This window comes from Hordeum vulgare, chromosome 7H, assembly GCF_904849725.1.
Source record: "Hordeum vulgare subsp. vulgare chromosome 7H, MorexV3_pseudomolecules_assembly, whole genome shotgun sequence".
Classification (NCBI taxonomy): Eukaryota; Viridiplantae; Streptophyta; class Magnoliopsida; order Poales; family Poaceae; genus Hordeum; species Hordeum vulgare.
The window spans coordinates 409,883,672-409,902,736 of record NC_058524.1 but is presented as its reverse complement, the minus strand read 5'-3'; positions in this window follow the sequence as shown (position 1 = coordinate 409,902,736).

The following is a 19,065-nucleotide window of genomic DNA, read 5'->3' as shown; positions in this document are numbered from 1 at the left end:
TGATTGCGTTGTTTGCACAGTAGCAAGGTAGTACCTTACCTTGCTTGGCTCCTCTGTTCTGTCGATCAGGTGATAGTAGCAGAGTGGTATGAGCAGAGCTTGTGCACCAGGGGCATAGGGGTTCGAATCCCAGGGTGCCCCCTTTTATTTCCCTTCTAGCTATAGTTTTTTCCTTCTTTGCTTGCTGCTATACTTGTGCCACAATCCATAGATGACAATGGCATTTATTTTTTTTCCTTTGCTGCTATAAGAAGTGCCATATGATGTGTGCATGTGTGTGTTCATGTGAGAAGTGCATGTGTGTGTGTGTGCATACACATGATGTTAGCCACATGTGTGTGTGTGTGATGATGCTACACTAGTATATGATGATATGTAGGTGTCTTATGTTCTTTTCTTGTGTGACTAGTTGGATGGCAGTAGATGATGTGCATGTGTGTGAGAGTGTTGCACACACATGAGGTGTTGCTAGTGTAGGTGTGCAAGTGAGTGTAGCATTACTATCATTTGCTTGATATTTTCCCTTATGTTGTTCTTGGAGTCTTAGAGCTTATGATGAGATTGTGGTGTGATGTGTAGGTGGTAAAACAGCCCCATGTGCAAGTTGTGCACCTCCTCATGTTTAATATGAGAGAGAGCATGATGTGTGTGTGGGGGTGACTTAGTGAGAAGTATTTGTGTTGTTGATGTGCTTGACACCAACATGGGGTCCAAACCCTCATGTCCATATTGTCTTTGTGCACATGAGCATAGATATGTGATAGTTGTTCTAGTGGGAGTTGCATAAAAGTTGCATTATTCACTATGTTGGATTCTATGTAGTTTTTCCTTCCTAGTTTGAGCTCACTTGCTCCAAGCAAGTGCATGTGTTTTATATATGGTTTTGGGGTAGAAATATACCAGGAATACAATGGTGAAATCATTTTTTCCATTGGAACAATTTCTGGAAAAGTCATATTTGCATTTTCTTCTAAGTTTAGAGCTTGGTTCCATGCATGGTGATGTGCTCTTGTATTTGTTTCTTGGTTGTGGTAGTAGAGAGTGACCCCCTCTACCACATGTTGGTTTAAATGCATGATTTGGAATCCATGTGTGCAAGTTGTGCCCATCCAAAGTAGACTTGTGACTGAAATTCCAGCTTAGTGAAAATCTGGAATTTTCACCAAGTCTGAGAATCTGGATATATTTTCTTCTCCTGTAGATGAGGTTGTGCTGGTCATTGTGTTGTGATATAGCCTTAGTTTAGTGCTAGGAATTTGTACCTGATATGTTTGTCTAGATCCCTGTAAACTTTCATGTCATTTGGAGCCCTGTAGGTATTGTTTTGACTGCTGTCAAAAAGCTACAGAGCAAAGACAGAAAGTCAGGTGCAGGAATTTTTCACTAAGTCCCTGAGATCTGATGGTTTTGGGAAAGTTTGCAGCCTTGTATCTTCCTGTGTATAATTCCTTTTTGTGTTATTCTTGCTTGTGCTGGTAGTATTCTTGGCTATCTACAGCCATATATATTATTTGTCATTGTTGGGTGGCTGTAGGTGCTTTGCATGTAGCTCACAAAGTGCTAAGATGCAGATTATGGCAGATTGTGTAGTTTTGACATTTTTGTTGTTTGTGAGTGATTAGTTGGTGATGTGGTGTTCTTACTTGCTCCAATACATTCATGTTGGGTTGTTATATGTATTGGCAACCTGGGAATACCAGATTTGTGCCATTTGAGTGTGTGGTGTTGATTTTTACACGTAGGGCTTCATATCTTGTTTCGTTGATTCCCGTTGATCCGTAGCTCCGATTGTAATGTTCTTTATATGGTTTTGCATCGTTTTCACGAGATGCATCTTATCATGTCATTTTCATGCATGTAAAAATAGCTTAGGGTACATTTTTGTCCAGAAACTTGTATTAGCTTCTTTTGCTTGTGCTAGTGATAGAAATAGTGATGCATGCTCATTTTTCATTTCATGCATCATGTGCTTGTTGCATCTTGAGGTGTTGTTGTTCATTGGATGTTATTCTTATGTTGGGTAGCACCGGGATCGGAGAACGAGTACGTGGAATCGGGAGAGTACGTGCAGGACGAACAAGAACCATTTCAAGCTGAGGATATCACAGGCAAGATGATATGACCTTGATTCCATCTCTAGACTTGTTATGCTAGTTTGCGTTTCCATGTCTTATTGATCGCTGACTACCACTGAATTAAATTGCCTCTTGATATGCCATGAACCCATACACTGATCCCTTCCTAGCAAAACTTGAATGGCTAAGTAGGCTTTGCTCAGCTACTAATGTTAGCGTTGCTAGATGCAGGTGCTTTGACTCATGTGATAACATGAGCTTGATATCATTATCTTAAATTTTGTTACTTAATTAATGCACCTATATATTTGGTAAATGACGGAAGTCCTAGCCTTTTGCTGGGTGCTTTGTTTCGTTATTGCCGCCTTAGTTACCGGCTACCGGTGTTTGATTCCATATTGATCGATCCTAACACGTTCGGGGTTGTTATGGGGACCCCCTTGATAAATTGCGTAGTGTTAAGACTTGTCCGGCAGGACCCAACATTGGTTTTATTTGCTGATCACTTAATAACCTGCATAGGGAATAGCTACCCCGAGGAATTTAATCAACAACCCGGGCCAGTGCTCCTCATGAGTGTTGGTCCAACCATCTAGCAGTCGGCAAGACCACCCCAGGGAAACTTGAGGTTTGGTCCTTGTCCACTTTGCATAGACGGTGTTGTCCTGAGACTGAGATACGCGGCTCTTATCGGTTCGTCGACACACCGGGAGCTCCCGCTAGCCTTGTCTTACCTTAGCGATATATCTTGCGTATAGGAATCCCAGTGAAGCTTTGGTTTTCCCCAGAGTTGAGGTTTTCCTCTAAGGAATCCGACGAGATCACGAGATTCGTGATAGAGGATGACTTTGCGGCCTGTGTACGTTTGTGATGGACTAGTTGAAGCACCCCTGCAGGGTTTAATCTTTCGGAAAGCCGTGCCCGCAGTTATGTGGCAACTTGGAATATTTTGTTAACATCCGGTATTAGATAACTTAAACAAAAGCTATTAAAATTGCCAACTGTGTGCGTAACCGTGACTGTCCCCTCGAAGACCTCTCTTCGATCGGGAACACGGTGGAGTTATGAATGACGTAGGTAGGTGTTCAGGATCACCTAGTGATCAAGTAATCACGACCGCTAGAATAGACCACCTTCATAAAATATTTACGTAAGTTAGCCACCAAATCAAGCTTAGGATGCTGCAACCTTAAACACTTCACCTTATCCTACCTAATAACTTGACTAGTTCTGGCACCAAGGTCTTAGATTGCTGAGTCCTCGTGGCTCACGAATTCCTCCAAAATCCCAACAGGTTCAGGTACCCCAGAGACAGATGATCCCGACAGCATGCAGCTGGTGTGGCAGTACGATGAGGAGACAGACCGCCTTTACGTGAACTATCCAGAAGATTGAGGTGTGGTCATGATCGTGGGCCTGCAGGCATGGTAGCATAGCATTTCTATGTTTTGTAGTCCGTAGCGGAACTACCTTGGTTGTATGTGTGATGTACTCTGAGATATTTATGAGAAGGCAATTGCATCCCTGGTTGTCTATCTTTAATATTATGTATGTGTTGTGTTACCTGTTTGCGAGATGCTTAGATGCGCTCCTTTCCAATTCGGGGCCTCGATCCTCAGATCGGAAAGGACCGCATCTTGGTCGTTACAACCTAGCAATGAAAAGGATGTGGAGATTGAACCTAGTGTTGATCTTGATAACCCACAGCCTAAGAATAGAAGATACGACAAGAACGACTTCACTTCTAGGAAGCATGGTAAAGAAAGGGAACCATGGGTTCAGAAACCTATGCCCTTTCCTCTCAAACCATCCAAGAAAAAGGATAATGAGGATTTTGAGCGCTTCGTTGAAATGATCAGACCTGTCTTTCTACAAATGCGTTTGACAGATATGCTCAAAATGTCTCTGTATGCTAAGTACATGAAAGATATTGTGACTAATAAGAGGAGGATACCTGATCTTGAGATCTCCGCCATGCTTGCCAACTATACCTTCAAGGGTGGAACTCCGAAGAAACTAGGTGATCCCGGTGTGCCCACTATACCTTGCTCCATTAAAGGTAACTACGTTAGAACTGCGTTGTGCGACCTTGGAGCCGGTGTTAGTGTTATGCCTCTCTCTCTTTATCATAGACTTGAACTGGATAAGTTGACACCCACTGAAATCTCTCTGCAAATGGCCGACAAATCAACTGCTTTCCCTATCGGCATTTGCGAGGATGTGCCTGTTGTGGTTGCTAACACCACTATCTTAACAGACTTTGTTATCTTGGATATTCCCGAGGACGATGCCATGGCGGTCATCCTTGGAAGACCCTTTTTAAACACCGCATGGGTTGTTATAGATTGCAACAAAGGCAATGTCACTTTCCATGTCAACGGTAATGAGCATATGGTGCACTTTCCGAAGAAACAATATCGAGTACATTGCATCAATGCTATCGAAAAAACTTCATCGATTCTTATCGGGAGCTTTGAATGCCCTATTCCTCGTGTCAAGATGAAGTATGATTTGCTTGTTGGGGAGATACACATCCCCATTGAGGTGATCTAGTGACTATTCTAAAATTCTTCGTTCTCTTTTGCGATTCGTGAAAGTTTTGTCGAGGGGATTTGATCAACCCCATTGACGGATTTCTTTCGATGACCATGAGATGGATGAATCGAGGAGTCACAAACCTCTGTTCCAAGCTTTCACTTTAGGTTGCTTAGAATAAAAATGATAGATTTAGTTTAGTTTTCCCTGTTTTCTGTTTTAGCGTCCGGTGGAAAAGTACCCCGAAAATAAAAGTTCTCTTAACGCTGTGAAAATCAAGTATGATTTTTTCTGGATTTTTTGAAAAATTCTGGGACAAAGAGTCTGTATGGGGGCCACACCAGTGGGCCACAAGCCCTAGGGGCGCGGGCACCCCCTGGCCACGCCACCCAGGCTTGTGGGGCCCACAGGCACCCCCTCCACTCATTCTTGCTCTCATCCGCTTCTCCTACCTCCAGAAAAAAATCGTTTCGCAGCTCAAACCCGTGTTCTTGCTCCTCTTGCTGGGATTTTTCGATCTCTTTGCTCAAATCACCGTTCTCCGAACTGTTTTGGGGAAATTACTCCTTGGTAAGTGACTCCTCCATTGGTCCAATTAGTTTTTGCTCTAATGCCTTATACTCAGCGTATTTTTTCTGCCTTGGTGACCATGTTCTTGAGCTTTGCATGCTGATTCTAGCTGGTCCCAAGTAGTTTTGATGCATATTATGGTCTCTAGGCACTTGTTGGAGTAGTTGCTACTAGTTTAGTTGAACCTTGTTCACATTTCCTTTGGGTCACTGAAAATTTCAGAAAAGGAAGATGTTCAGGAGAAACTTTCATGGTGGTTCCTCAAGCAAGAGAGGTCCCCGTCTTGCGATTCGGGAGCCTGATCCTTACCAACCTAGGGACGCGCAGGTTCAACCATGTGAATGGCCTTCTGATGAATTTATGATTGAGGCATGTTTCAAATATGAGTTTGATGCGCTTGTTCACAACGTTGGACTCAAAGAATTCATCTCCGATAAATGTGAACAGTATGTTGATCTCACTGCCTCTTTTGTTCGTAGATTCAAATTTTCAACTCGCCGTGAGACATCGATATTGTTTGATCTCTATAAAAAATCTTATACCATGGATTTAGAGGATTTCAATAGAATTTGCAAAATACCTATTTGGGGTAGCCTCAATGATCCTCCTAAATCTTCGGTTAGAGCTTTTTGCTCTCGTATTACAATTGGAGAAACTAGATACATTACGCAAGCTACCATGGGGAGTATTCATTTTTCTGCCTTGCATTACTTTGCCCTCTTCATAGGCAGATGCATTAATGGCAAGATTGAGCATTGTCACCTCTGCGCACCCAACCTTAGTATCCTTAAGAGCGCAGTGACGGGTGACAAAAGCTTCAACATGGGAGCTATTATAGCAAGGAGGATGAATAAGAATGCAATTGAAGGGGATTTCTTTGGTGGGATCTATGCCACTCGCATAGTAAATTTTCTTGGAGTACCCATCCGCGAAGGAGATCCCCCCGCTCCATACAGCTTTCCTTGACCGCGTCGCTTTGACATGCTACCAGTTCCTTGAGAGGGATGACGAATCCCTCCTACACCGATTGATATTTAACCGGCAGCGTGCTTTCCATATTACCCTTCCTGCTCCTGCCTTCTTTGACTTTCAGGTAAAACGGAGATATTACATAACCAAAGGAGAGGCAGAGGAGTATGAGAGGGAGGCAAAGGCTGCTCGTCTCCATGAGGCAGCTATTCAGGCAGTGGCTGTAGCGCTCCCGTATAACCCCAATTATGATTTTGGGCTCCGCCAGGACCATCCTTGGGAGTAGACCAACTTAGGCCAAAAGCCTAAGCTTGGGGGAGTACGTGTTCTCACCGACTTTACATTCTTGCTTATGCCTTCCCTTTGTTAGACGGTGTTCATACTTTGCCAATGTATCATCCATGCTAGTTTATTCTTTTTCTCGTTTTCTTTTCGTGTGTCTGTCTAGTTTGAGAAAAAACAAAAAGATTTTGTTTTTCTTCTTTTGCTTGTTGGGAGCTTTCCCGTGTAGATAGTTTTCTTTTTCTTTGGGTCAAGGTAGAAGATATTGGTTACAATGTTTAGTGGCTCTTGCATGCATACCTGTTTAGCTTTCATAGAGCCATATTACTTTGTCTTCTCCTTTGTGTTTGCCTGCAGATTCCAACTTTAGTCCAATGCACGAGCACTCTTATTATTGTTCACATCGTTCGGTCGTGCAAGTGATAGGCAATAATGACGACATATGATGAAGTGACTGAGCCTGGAAAAGCTGGTATGAACTCGATCTATTTTGTTTTTGTAAATATGACTAGCTCATCATGCCTGATTCAGCTTTGTTGTGAGAGAAACATGTTTGCAATGACAACTTAGAGATCATAGTTGCTTATGCCATGCTTACTTAGCTAAGAGCTTACAATGGTTTGTCTTGGTTGCCCACATGAATGTTGAGATGACTATGATGTAGTATGATAGGATGGTATCCTCCTTTGAATGTTTCAAGTGGCTTGACTTGGTGCATGTTTACGCATGTAGTTGAAACAAAATCAACATAGCCTCTATGATGTTCATGTTAATGGTGATTTATGTCCTACTCATGTTGCACTCAATGTTAGTTAATCTCAATGCATTTTGATGACTATTGTCGCTCTCTAGTTGGTCGCTTCCCAGTCTTTTGCTAGCCTTCACTTGTACTAAGCGGAAATACTGCTTGTGCATCCACTTCCATAAACCCAAAGTTGTTCCATATGAGTCCACCATACCTACCTATGTGCGGTATCTACCTGCCGTTCCAAGTAAATTTGCATGTGCCACTCTCTAAATCTTCAAGAAATAATCTGTTTTGCATGCCCGAACCGCTCATGTGGTGACAGGGGGCTATTGGTATCTTCCATGCTAGGCGTGTTATCCTCGATATGTGTTTATTCACTATCATTCACGAGAAAGGGGCCGGTAATTGGAATTCCCAGTTCCATGCTCAAATCGAAAAGATAATTGCAAACAAAACTCCCCCAGGATTGATGTTGGTATGGACGGTACCCGAGGATTCGGCTAGCCGTGGAGTGTGATTCATTGGTGGTGGGGGAGTCAAAACTTTACTTTTCTATTTGGGGACCGCCTATAGCATGTGTAGCGTGGAAGATATTGAGAACTCTTAGTCATTGCGTTGACAATGAAAGCATGCCACCCAAAATTATTATCTCTGTTTTCAAAGCTTGAGCTCTAGCACCCCTACAAATCAATGCTTCCCTCTGCGAAGGGCTTGTCTATTTATGTTCCTGTTGAGTCATCCTCCTCTTACAAAAGCACCAATTAGAGAGCACCTCTGTCATTTTTATGCTTTGCTTTTAACTGTGTTGCGTATGACTGTGACTGGATCTTCTTTGCCATGAATTACAATGTTTAGTCAGCCCTTGGTCTTTGAAGGTGATCTGCATTTATGTTTTGCGGTCTCAGAAAGAGCTAGCGAGATACCATGTGTTCGCACTGCTTCATGTTGTTTTGATTGAAGTGTTGACACTTGAGGCTTATTATTATTTGCTCGCTAGTTGATTATGCCATTGATATGAGTTTACCGTGAGACCTAGATGTCATTTGCTTATGTGGTTTGCTTGTGATCTTGCTGAAATTCTGGTTATGAATTAGACATAGTTGCAACAACAAGATCAAACAGAGTTCGTCAAAGTTTTTCTTTTGTCTCTTTCAGTTTGTCAACTGAATTGCTTGAGGACAAGCAAGGCTTTAAGCTTGGGGGAGTTGATACGTCTCCATCGTATCTACTTTTCCGAACTCTTTTGCCCTTGTTTTGGACTCTAATTTGCATGATTTGATTGGAACTAACCCGGACTGACGCTGTTTTCAGCAGAATTGTCATGGTGTTGTTTTTGTGCAGAAATAAAAGTTCTCGGAATATCCAGAAAATTTTCGGAGATTTTTCTGGAATAAAAGAAAAATACCTGCGCAAAGATCCACCGGAGGGGGCGTGCCAGTGGGCCACAAGACCACAGGCCGCGACCACCCCCCTAGGCCGCGCCGTGCAGGCTTGTGGGGCCTACGTGGCACCACCGCCCCCAACCTCAGCTCTATATCTTCTGTTTCACCTGGAAAAAAATCAGAGAGAAGGTTTCATCGCGTTTTGCGATACGGAGGCGCCACCACATCATGTTCTTCATCTGGAGGGTAGATCTGGAGTCCGTTTCGGGCTCCGGAGAGGGGAAATCGTCGCCATCGTCATCATCAACCTTTATCCATCGACAATTCCATGATGCTCTTCATCGTTCATGAGTAATCTCATTGTAGGCTTGCTGGACGGTGGTGAGTTGGATGAGATCTATCATGTAATCGAGTTAGTTCTTGACGGGGATTGATCCCTAGTATCCACTATGTTCTAGATTGATGTTGCTACTACTTGGCTATGCTTAATGCTTGTCACTAGGGCCCGAGTGCCATGATTTCAGATCTGAACCTATTATGTTGTCACCAATATATGTCTGTTTTAGATCCTATCTTGCAAGTTGTAGTTACCTACTATGTGTTATGACCCGGCAACCCCAGAGTGACAATAGCCGGAACCACTCCCGGAGATGACCATAGTATGAGGAGTTCATGTATTCACCGAATGTTAATGCGTTGGTCCAGTTCTTTATTAAAAGGAGAACCTTAATATCCCGTAGTTTCCATTAGGACCCCGCTGCCACGGGAGGGATGGACAATAGATGTCATGCAAGTTCTTTTCCCTAAGCACGTATGACTACATACGGAATACATGCCTACATTAGATTGACGAACGGGAGCTAGTTACTTATCTCTCCGTGTTATAGCTGTTACATGATGAATCACATCCGTCATACTCATCCATCACCGATCCACTGCCTACGAGTCTTTTACTACTGGTCCTCGCTCGTTACTTTGTCTAGGCTTGTCCCTTGCTACAAAAGGGATTGGGCCACTCTGCTGCTACTGCTGTCACTTTTGCTCCTACTTTTGCTACTGATGTTACTCTGCTGCTGCTACTGTTGTTCCTTGCTACTCTGCTGTTACTTGTTGCAATACTTTTCCGACACCGTTGCCGGGGAAGAATATTTCCTGTCCACGGACAACTTACTAGCGCCATTGATACAATAGTTAGGAATAGTCTGCCGTCAACAGATCGTTTCTGGCACCGTTGTTATCATACTACTTTGCTACTGATACTTTGCTTGTAGACACTAATCTTTCAGGTGTGGTTGAATATGACAACTCAGCTGCTAATACTTGAGAATATTATTTCGCTTCCCGTCATGCGAACCAACAAATTTGGGTTGAATACTCTACCCTCAAAAATTGTTGCGATCCCATACGCTTGTGGGACATCACCTATATGTATGATCATTGCCTTAGATATCTTCATGACTTTGCGCGGTTCTATCAATTGCTCGACAGTAATTTGTTCACCCACCGTAATATTTGCTATTTTGAGATAAGCCTCTAGTGAACACTATGCCCCCCGGGTGTACTTCACATCATATTTTCAGCCTTACACTTTTACTTCGTTGCACTTTCCGCCTTCAGATCTCACTTTCCAATCAATCCTGAAGGGATTGACAACCCCTTTATAGCGTTGGGTGCAAGCTCGTTTGTGTTTGTGCAGGTACTCTGGATACTTGGCTTGATTCTCCGACTGGATTGATACCTTGGTTCTCAAAACTGAGGGAAATACTTACTGCTACCGTGTTGCATCACCCTTTCCTCTTCAAGGGAAAAACCAGCACAAGCTCAAGAGGTAGCAGCCCACATCGGAAGAGAGTGGTGCTGGAGAGGAGCAATCCATCGATAGATAAACTCCCGCACCACCATCGCCATCGTCATCCCGCTTGCCTCGGCTTTCCTAGCCGAGTCAGGATCGGCGTGAGCCGGGGGTCATTAAGCTCCTCGCGCCTCCACTCCTGATTCGGCGTTGCGGGAGTCAGCGAGGGCTGGAACATAACTCCGGCCTCTGTAGTTTTGACCTGCACCCACTGTCGTCGGAACCCCTCTACTTTGGGGAGGAGCTCGGCGTCAAGGCCCCCCGGGCCGGATGCGCCGGCCGTTTTCAAGGACGCGCACCCGGAGCACTCCTACTCGGAGACCAACTCGAGGGAGAAGAAGTGACAAAGCAGTGCCACGGAAGGGGTAATGCCAACAAAGGCCTCGCACAAGAACGCGAAGGCCGAAAGGAGAACGAAAGAACTAGGGTCAAGATAGAGCGCGTGGATCTAGTAATGCCAAAGCACTGTGGTGAGGGAGCTAGAGAATGGCGGTAGCATGCCAGAAAGAAGAGCATGGATGTGACGGGGAACCGCGGGGGTCGCCATCTCGCCCCGAGGCCAGGAACCTAGCCAGATCTGGGTGGCCCCCCACTCATTGGAGCCGGACGCGACCACCAGTCGGATCTTCTCCAACCCCTCGAAATTCACCACCGTCGACCGACCCAACGCGCGCCGAGGCGCCGTCGAGACGGTCGGGCCTAGCGAGCCTGTTGGGGAACGTCGCATGGGAAACAAAAAATTTCCTACGCGCACGAAGACCTATCATGGTGATGTCCATCTACGAGAGGGGATGTGTGATCTACATACCCTTGTAGACCGTACAGCAGAAGCATTAGTGAACGCGGTTGATGTAGTGGAACGTCCTCACGTCCCTCGAGCCGCCCCGCGAACCGTCCCGTGATCAGTCCCACGATCTAGTGCCGAACGGACGGCACCTCCGCGTTCAGCACACGTACAGCTCGACGATGATCTCGGCCTTCTTGATCCAGCAAGAGAGACGGAGAGGTAGAAGAGTTCTCCGGCAGCATGACGGCGCTCCGGAGGTTGGTGATGATCTTGTCTCAGCAGGGCTCTGCCCGAGCTCCGCAGAAACGCGATCTAGAGGAAAAACCGTGGAGGTATGTGGTCGGGCTGCCGTGGAAAAGTCATCTCAAATCAGCCCTAAAACCTCCGTATATATAGGTGGGAGAGGGGGGCCTTGCCTTGGGGTCCAAGACACCCCAAGGGGTCGGCCGAGCCAAGGGGGGAAGGATTCCCCTCCCAAACCGAGTCCTACTTGGTTTGGAAGGTGGAGTCCTTCTTCCCTTTCCCACCTCCTTTTTTTTTCTTTTTCTCTTTGATTTTCTTCCCAATGCGCATAGGCCCCTTTTGGGCTGTCCCACCAGCCCACTAAGGGCTGGTGCGGCACCCCCAATACCTATGGGCTTCCCCGGGGTGGGTGCCCCCCCCCGGCGAACTCCCGGAACCCATTCGTCATTCCCGGTACATTCCCGGTAACTCCGAAAACCTTCCGGTAATCAAATGAGGTCATCCTATATATCAATCTTCGTTTCCGGACCATTCCGGAAACCCTCGTGATGTCCGTGATCTCATCCGGGACTCCGAACAACATTCGGTAACCAACCATATAACTCAAATACGCATAAAACAGCGTCGAACCTTAAGTGTGCAGACCCTGCGGGTTTGAGAACTATGTAGACATGACCCGAGAGACTCCTCGGTCAATATCCAATAGCGGGACCTGGATGCCCATATTGGATCCTACATATTCTACGAAGATCTTATCGTTTGAACCTCAGTGCCAAGGATTCATATAATCCCGTATGTCATTCCCTTTGTCCTTCGGTATGTTACTTGCCCGAGATTCGATCGTCAGTATCCGCATACCTATTTCAATCTCGTTTACCGGCAAGTCTCTTTACTCGTTCCGTAATACAAGATCCCGCAACTTACACTAAGTCACATTGCTTGCAAGGCTTGTGTGTGATGTTGTATTACCGAGTGGGCCCCGAGATACCTCTCCGTCACATGGAGTGACAAATCCCAGTCTCGATCCATACTAACTCAACTAACACCTTCAGAGATACCTGTACAACATCTTTATAGTCACCTAGTTACGTTGCGACGTTTGATACACACAAAATATTCCTCCGGTGTCAGTGATTTATATGATCTCATGGTCATAGGAACAAATACTTGACACGCAGAAAACAGTAGCAACAAAATGACACGATCAACATGCTACGTCTATTAGTTTGGGCCTAGTCCATCACATGATTCTCCTAATGATGTGATCCCGTTATCAAGTAACAACACTTGCCTATGGCCAGGAAACCTTGGCCATCTTTGATCAACGAGCTAGTCAACTAGAGGCTTACTAGGGACAGTGTTTTGTCTATGTATCCACACAAGTATTGTGTTTCCAATCAATACAATTATAGCATGGATAATAAACGATTATCATAAACAAAGAAATATAATAATAACTAATTTATTATTGCCTCTAGGGCATATTTCCAACAGTCTCCCACTTGCACTAGAGTCAATAATCTAGTTCACATCACCATGTGATTCCAACGAATCTAACACCCATATTGTCATGGGGTCTGATCACGTCTTGCTCATGAGAGAGGTTTTAGTCAATGGTTCTGAAACTTTCAGATCCGTGCGTTCTTTACAAATCTTTATGTCATCTTATAGATGCTGCTACTACGTGCTATTCGGAAATGCTTCCAAATATCTACTCTACTATACGAATCCGTTTCACTACTCATAGTTATTCGGATTAGTGTCAAAGCTTGCATCAACGTAACCCTTTACGACGAACTCTTTAACCACCTCCATAATCGAGAAAAATTCCTTAGTCTATTTAGTTACTAAGGATAACTTTGACCGCTGATCAGTGATTCAATCCTGGATCACTCTGTGTACCTCTTTAACTGACTTGCCGCAAGGCACACATCAGGTGCGGTACTCACCATGGCATACTTTAGAGTCTACGGCTGAGGCATAGAAGACGACCTTCGTCTATTCTCTTTATTCTGCCGGGGTCGGGTTTTGAGTCTTACTCAAATTCACACCTTATAACGCAACCAAGAACTCCTTCTTTGCTGATCTATTTTGAACTCCTTCAAAACTTGTCAAGGCATGCATCTTGTTGAAACTTCCATTAAGCGCTTTCGATCTATCCCCATAGATCTTTGATGCTCAACGTTCAAGTAGTGCAATCCAGGTACTCCTTTGAAAACTCCTTTCAAACAACCTTGTATGCTTTACAGAAATTCTACATTACTTTTGATCCACAATATGTCAACCACATATACTTATCAAAAATTCTATAGTGCTCCCACTCACTTCTTTGGAAATACAAGTTTCTCATAAACCTTGTACAAACCCAAAATCCTTGATCATCTCATCAAAGTGTATATTCCAACTCCGAGATGCTTGCACCAGTCCATTTAAGGATCGCTGGAGCTTGCATACTTGCTAGTATCTTTAGGATCGACAAAACCTCATGGTTGTATCTCATACAATGTTTGCTCAAGGAAACCGTCGAGGAAACAATGTTTTGACATCCTACATGCAATATTTCATAAATAATGCAGCAACTACTAACATAATTCTAACAGACTTTTAGCATCGCTACGAGTGAGAAAGTCTCATCATAGTCAACTGTTTGATCTTGTCGGAAACATCTTTGCGACAAGTCGAGCTTTTCTTAATAGTAACTTATCACTATCATCGTCTGTCTTCCTTTTAAAGATCCATCTTTACTCAATAGTCCTATGACCATCAAGTAGTTCTTCCAAAGTCTACACCTTGTTTTCATACATGGATCCTCTCTCGGATTTCATGGCTTCCAGCCATTTGTCGGAATCTGGGCCCACCATTGCTTTCTCCATAACTCGTAGGTTCACTATTGCTCAACAACATGACCTCCAAGACAGGGTTACCGTACCACTCTATAGTAGTACGCGACCTTGTCAACCTACGATGTTTGTAGTAACTTGATCCGATGCTCAATGATCACCATCATCAGCTTCCACTTCAATTGGTGTAGGCGCCACAGGAACAACTTCCTGCGCCCTGCTACACACCGGTTGAAGTGATGGTTCGATAACCTCATCAAGTTCTACCACCCTCCCACTCAATTCTTTCGAGAGAAACTTTTCCTCGAGAAAGGATCCGTTTCTAGAAACAAACACTTTGCTTTCAGATCTGAGATAGGAGATGTACCCAACTGTTTTGGATATCCGATGAAGATGCATTTATCCGCTTTGGGTTCGAGCTTATCAGACTGAAACCTTTTTCACATAAGTGTCGAAACCCCAAACTTTCAAGAAACGACAGTTTAGATTTCTCTAAACCTCAGTCTATACTGTGTCATCTCAACGGAAATACGTGGTGCCCTATTTAAAGTGAATGCGGTTGTCTCTAATGCTTAACCCATAAACGATAGTGGTAATTCGATAAGAGACATCATAGCATGCACCATACCAAATAGTGTGTGGCTATGATGTTCAGACACATCATCACACTATGATGTTCTAGGTGGCATGAACTGCGAAACAATTTCCACACTGTCTTAACTGCGTACCAAAACTCGTAACTCAGATATTCATTTCTATGATCATATCGTAGACAATTTATCCTCTTGTTACGACGAACTTCACTCCGAAACAGAATTGAACTTTTCAATATTTCAGACTTGTGATTCATTAAGCAAATACTCTAGTATCTACTCAAATCGTCATTGAAGTAAGAACATAATGATATCTACTGCGTGCCTCAGCACCCATTGGACTGCATACATCAAAATGTATCACTTCCAACAAGTTACTATCTTATTTCATCTCAATGAAAACAAGGCCTTGCTCATGTGGTATGATTTGCATGTCACTAGTGATTCAAAATCAAGTGAGTATAAAGATCCATCAGCATGGAGCCTCTTCATGCAATTTATACCAACATGACTCAAGCGGCAGTGCCACAAGTAAGTGGTACTATCATCATTACCTCGTATCTTTTGGCACCAATATCATGAACATGTGTAACACTACGATCGAGATTCAATAAACCATTGAAGGTGATTATTCAAGAAAATAGAGTAACCATTATTCTCTTTAAATGAATAATCGTATTGCAATAAACACGATCCAATCATGTTCATGCTTAATGCAAGCATCAAATAACAATTATTTAGGTTTAACACCAATCCCGATGGTAGAGGGAGCGTGCGACGTTTGATCATATCAACCTTGGAAACACTTCCAACACGTATCGTCACCTCGCCTTTAGCTAGTCTCCGTTTATGCCGTAGCTTTCATTTCGTGTTACTAATCACTTAGCAACCGAACCGGTATCCAATACCCTCATGCTACTAGGAGTACTAGTAAAGTACACATCAACGTCATGTATATCAAATATACTTCTTTCGACTTTTGCCAGCCTTCTTATCTACCAAGTATCTAGAGTTGCTCCACCTCAGTGACTGTTCCCCTCATTACAGAAGCACTTAGTCTCGGGTTTGGGTTTAATCTTGGGTCTCTTCATTAGTGCAGCAACTGTTTTGTCGTTTCACGAAGTATCCCTTCTAGCCCTTGCCTTTCTTGAAACTTAGTGGTTTTACAAACCATCAACTATTGATGCTCCTTCTTGATTTCTACTTTCGCAGTGTCAAACATCGCGAATCGCTCAAGGATCATTGTATCTATCCTTGATATGTTATAGTTCATCACGAAGCTCTCACAGCTTGGTGGAAGTGACTTTGGAGAACCATCACTATCTCATCTGGAAGATTAACTCCTACTTGATTCAAGTGATTGTCGTACTCAGACAATCTGAGCACACGCTCAACGATTGAGCTTTTCTCATTTACTTTGTGGACAAAGAATCTTGTCGGAGGTCTCGTACCTCTTAACAAGGGCACAAGCATGAAATCACAATTTCATCTTCTTTAGAACATCACTTATGTTCTGCGACGTTTCAAAACATCTTCGGCGCCTTGCTTCTAAGCCATTAAGTATTTTGCACTGAACTATCGTGTAGTCATCAGAAACGTGTATGTCGGATGTTCACAGCATCCACAGACGACGCTCGAGGTGCAACACACCGAGTGGTGCATTAAGGACATAAGCCTTCTGCGCAGCAACGAGGACAATCCTCGGTTTTATAGACTCAGTCTGCAAAGTTTGCTACTATCAACTTTCAACTAAGTTTTCTCTAGGAACATATAAAAACAGTAGAGCTATAGCGCAAGCTACATCGTAATTCGCAAAGACCATTAGACTATGTTCATGACAATTAGTTCAATTAATCATATTACTTAAGAACTCCCACTCAAAAAGTACATCTCTCTAGTCATTTGAGTGGTACATGATCCAAATCCACTATCTCAAGTCCGATCATCACGTGAGTCGAGAATAGTTTCAGTGGTAAGCATCTCTATGCTAATCATATCAACTATACGATTCATGCTCGACCTTTCGGTCTCATGTGTTCCGAGGCCATGTCTGCACATGCTAGGCTCGTCAAGCTTAACCCGAGTGTTCCGCGTGTGCAACTGTTTTGCACCCGTTGTATGTGAATGTTGAGTCTATCACACCCGATCATCACGTGGTGTCTCAAAACGACGAACTGTAGCAACGGTGCACAGTCGGGGAGAACACAATTTCGTCTTGAAATTTTAGTGAGAGATCACCTCATAATGCTACCGTCGTTCTAAGCAAGATAAGGTGCATAAAGGATTAACATCACATGCAATTCATAAGTGACATGATATGGCCATCATCATGCGCTTCTTGATCTCCATCACCAAAGCACCGGCACGATCTTCTTGTCACCGGCGTCACACCATGATCTCCATCATCATGATCTCCATCAACGTGTCGCCATCGGGTTTGTCGTGCTACTCATGCTATTACTACTAAAGCTACATCCTAGCAAAATAGTAAACGCATCTGCAAGCACAAACATTAGTATAAAGACAACCCTATGGCTCCTGCCGGTTGCCGTACCATCGACGTGCAAGTCGATATTAACTATTACAACATGATCATCTCATACATCCAATATATCACATCACATCGTTGGCCATATCACATCACAAGCATACCCTGCAAAAACAAGTTAGACGTCCTCTAATTTTGTTGTTGCATGTTTTACGTGGTGACCATGGGTATCTAGTAGGATCGCATCTTACTTACGCAAACACCACAACGGAGATATATGAGTTGCTATTTAACCTCATCCAAGGACCTCCTCGGTCAATTCCGATTCAACTAAAGTTGGAGAAACTGACACCCGCCAGTCATCTTTGAGCAACGGAGTTACTCGTAGCGATGAAACCAGTCTCTCGTAAGCGTACGAGTAAAGTCGGTCCGAGCCGCTTCGATCCAACAATACCGCGGAATCAAGAAAATACTAAGGAGGGCAGCAAAACGCACATCACCGCCCACAAAAACTTTTGTGTTCTACTGGAGAAGACATCTACGCATGAACCTGGCTCTGATACCACTGTTGGGGAACGTCGCATGGGAAACAAAAAATTTCCTACGCGCACGAAGACCTATCATGGTGATGTCCATCTACGAGAGAGGATGTGTGATCTACATACTCTTGTAGACCGTACATCAGAAGCGTTAGTGAACGCGATTGATGTAGTGGAACGTCCTCACGTCCCTCGAGCCGCCCCGCGAACCGTCCCGTGATCAGTCCCACGATCTAGTGCCGAACAGACGGCACCTCCGCGTTCAGCACACGTACAGCTCGACGATGATCTCGGCCTTCTTGATCCAGCAAGAGAGACGGAGAGGTAGAAGAGTTCTCTGGCAGCATGACGGCGCTCCGTAGGTTGGTGATGATCTTGTCTCAGCAGGGCTCCGCCCGAGCTCCGCAGAAACGCGATCTAGAGGAAAAACCGTGGAGGTATGTGGTCGGGCTGCCGTGGAAAAGTCGTCTCAAATCAGCCCTAAAACCTCCGTATATATAGGTGGGAGAGGGGGGCCTTGTCTTGGGGTCCAAGAACCCCCAAGGGGTCGGCCGAGCCAAGGGGGGAAGGATTCCCCTCCCAAACCGAGTCCTACTTGGTTTGGAAGGTGGAGTCCTTCTTCCCTTTCCCACCTCCTTTTTTTTCTTTTTCTCTTTGATTTTCTTCCAAATGCGCATAGGCCCCTTTTGGGCTGTCCCACCAGCCCACTAAGGGATGGTGCGGCACCCCCAATACCTATGGGCTTCCCCGGGGTGGGTGGCCCCCCCGGCGAACTCCCGGAACCCATTCGTCATTCCCGGTACATTCCCGGTAACTCCGTAAACCTTCCGGTAATCAAATGAGGTCATCCTATATATCAATATTCGTTTCCGGACCATTCCGGAAACCCTCGTGACGTCCGTGATCTCATCCGGGACTCCGAACAACATTCGGTAACCAACCATATAACTCAAATACGCATAAAACAACGTCGAACCTTAAGTGTGCAGACCCTGCAGGTTCGAGAACTATGTAGACATGACCCGAGAGACTCCTCGGTCAATATCCAATAGCGGGACCTGGATGCCCATATTGGATCCTACATATTCTACGAAGATCTTATCGTTTGAACCTCAGTGCCAAGGATTCATATAATCCCGTATGTCATTCCCTTTGTCCTTGG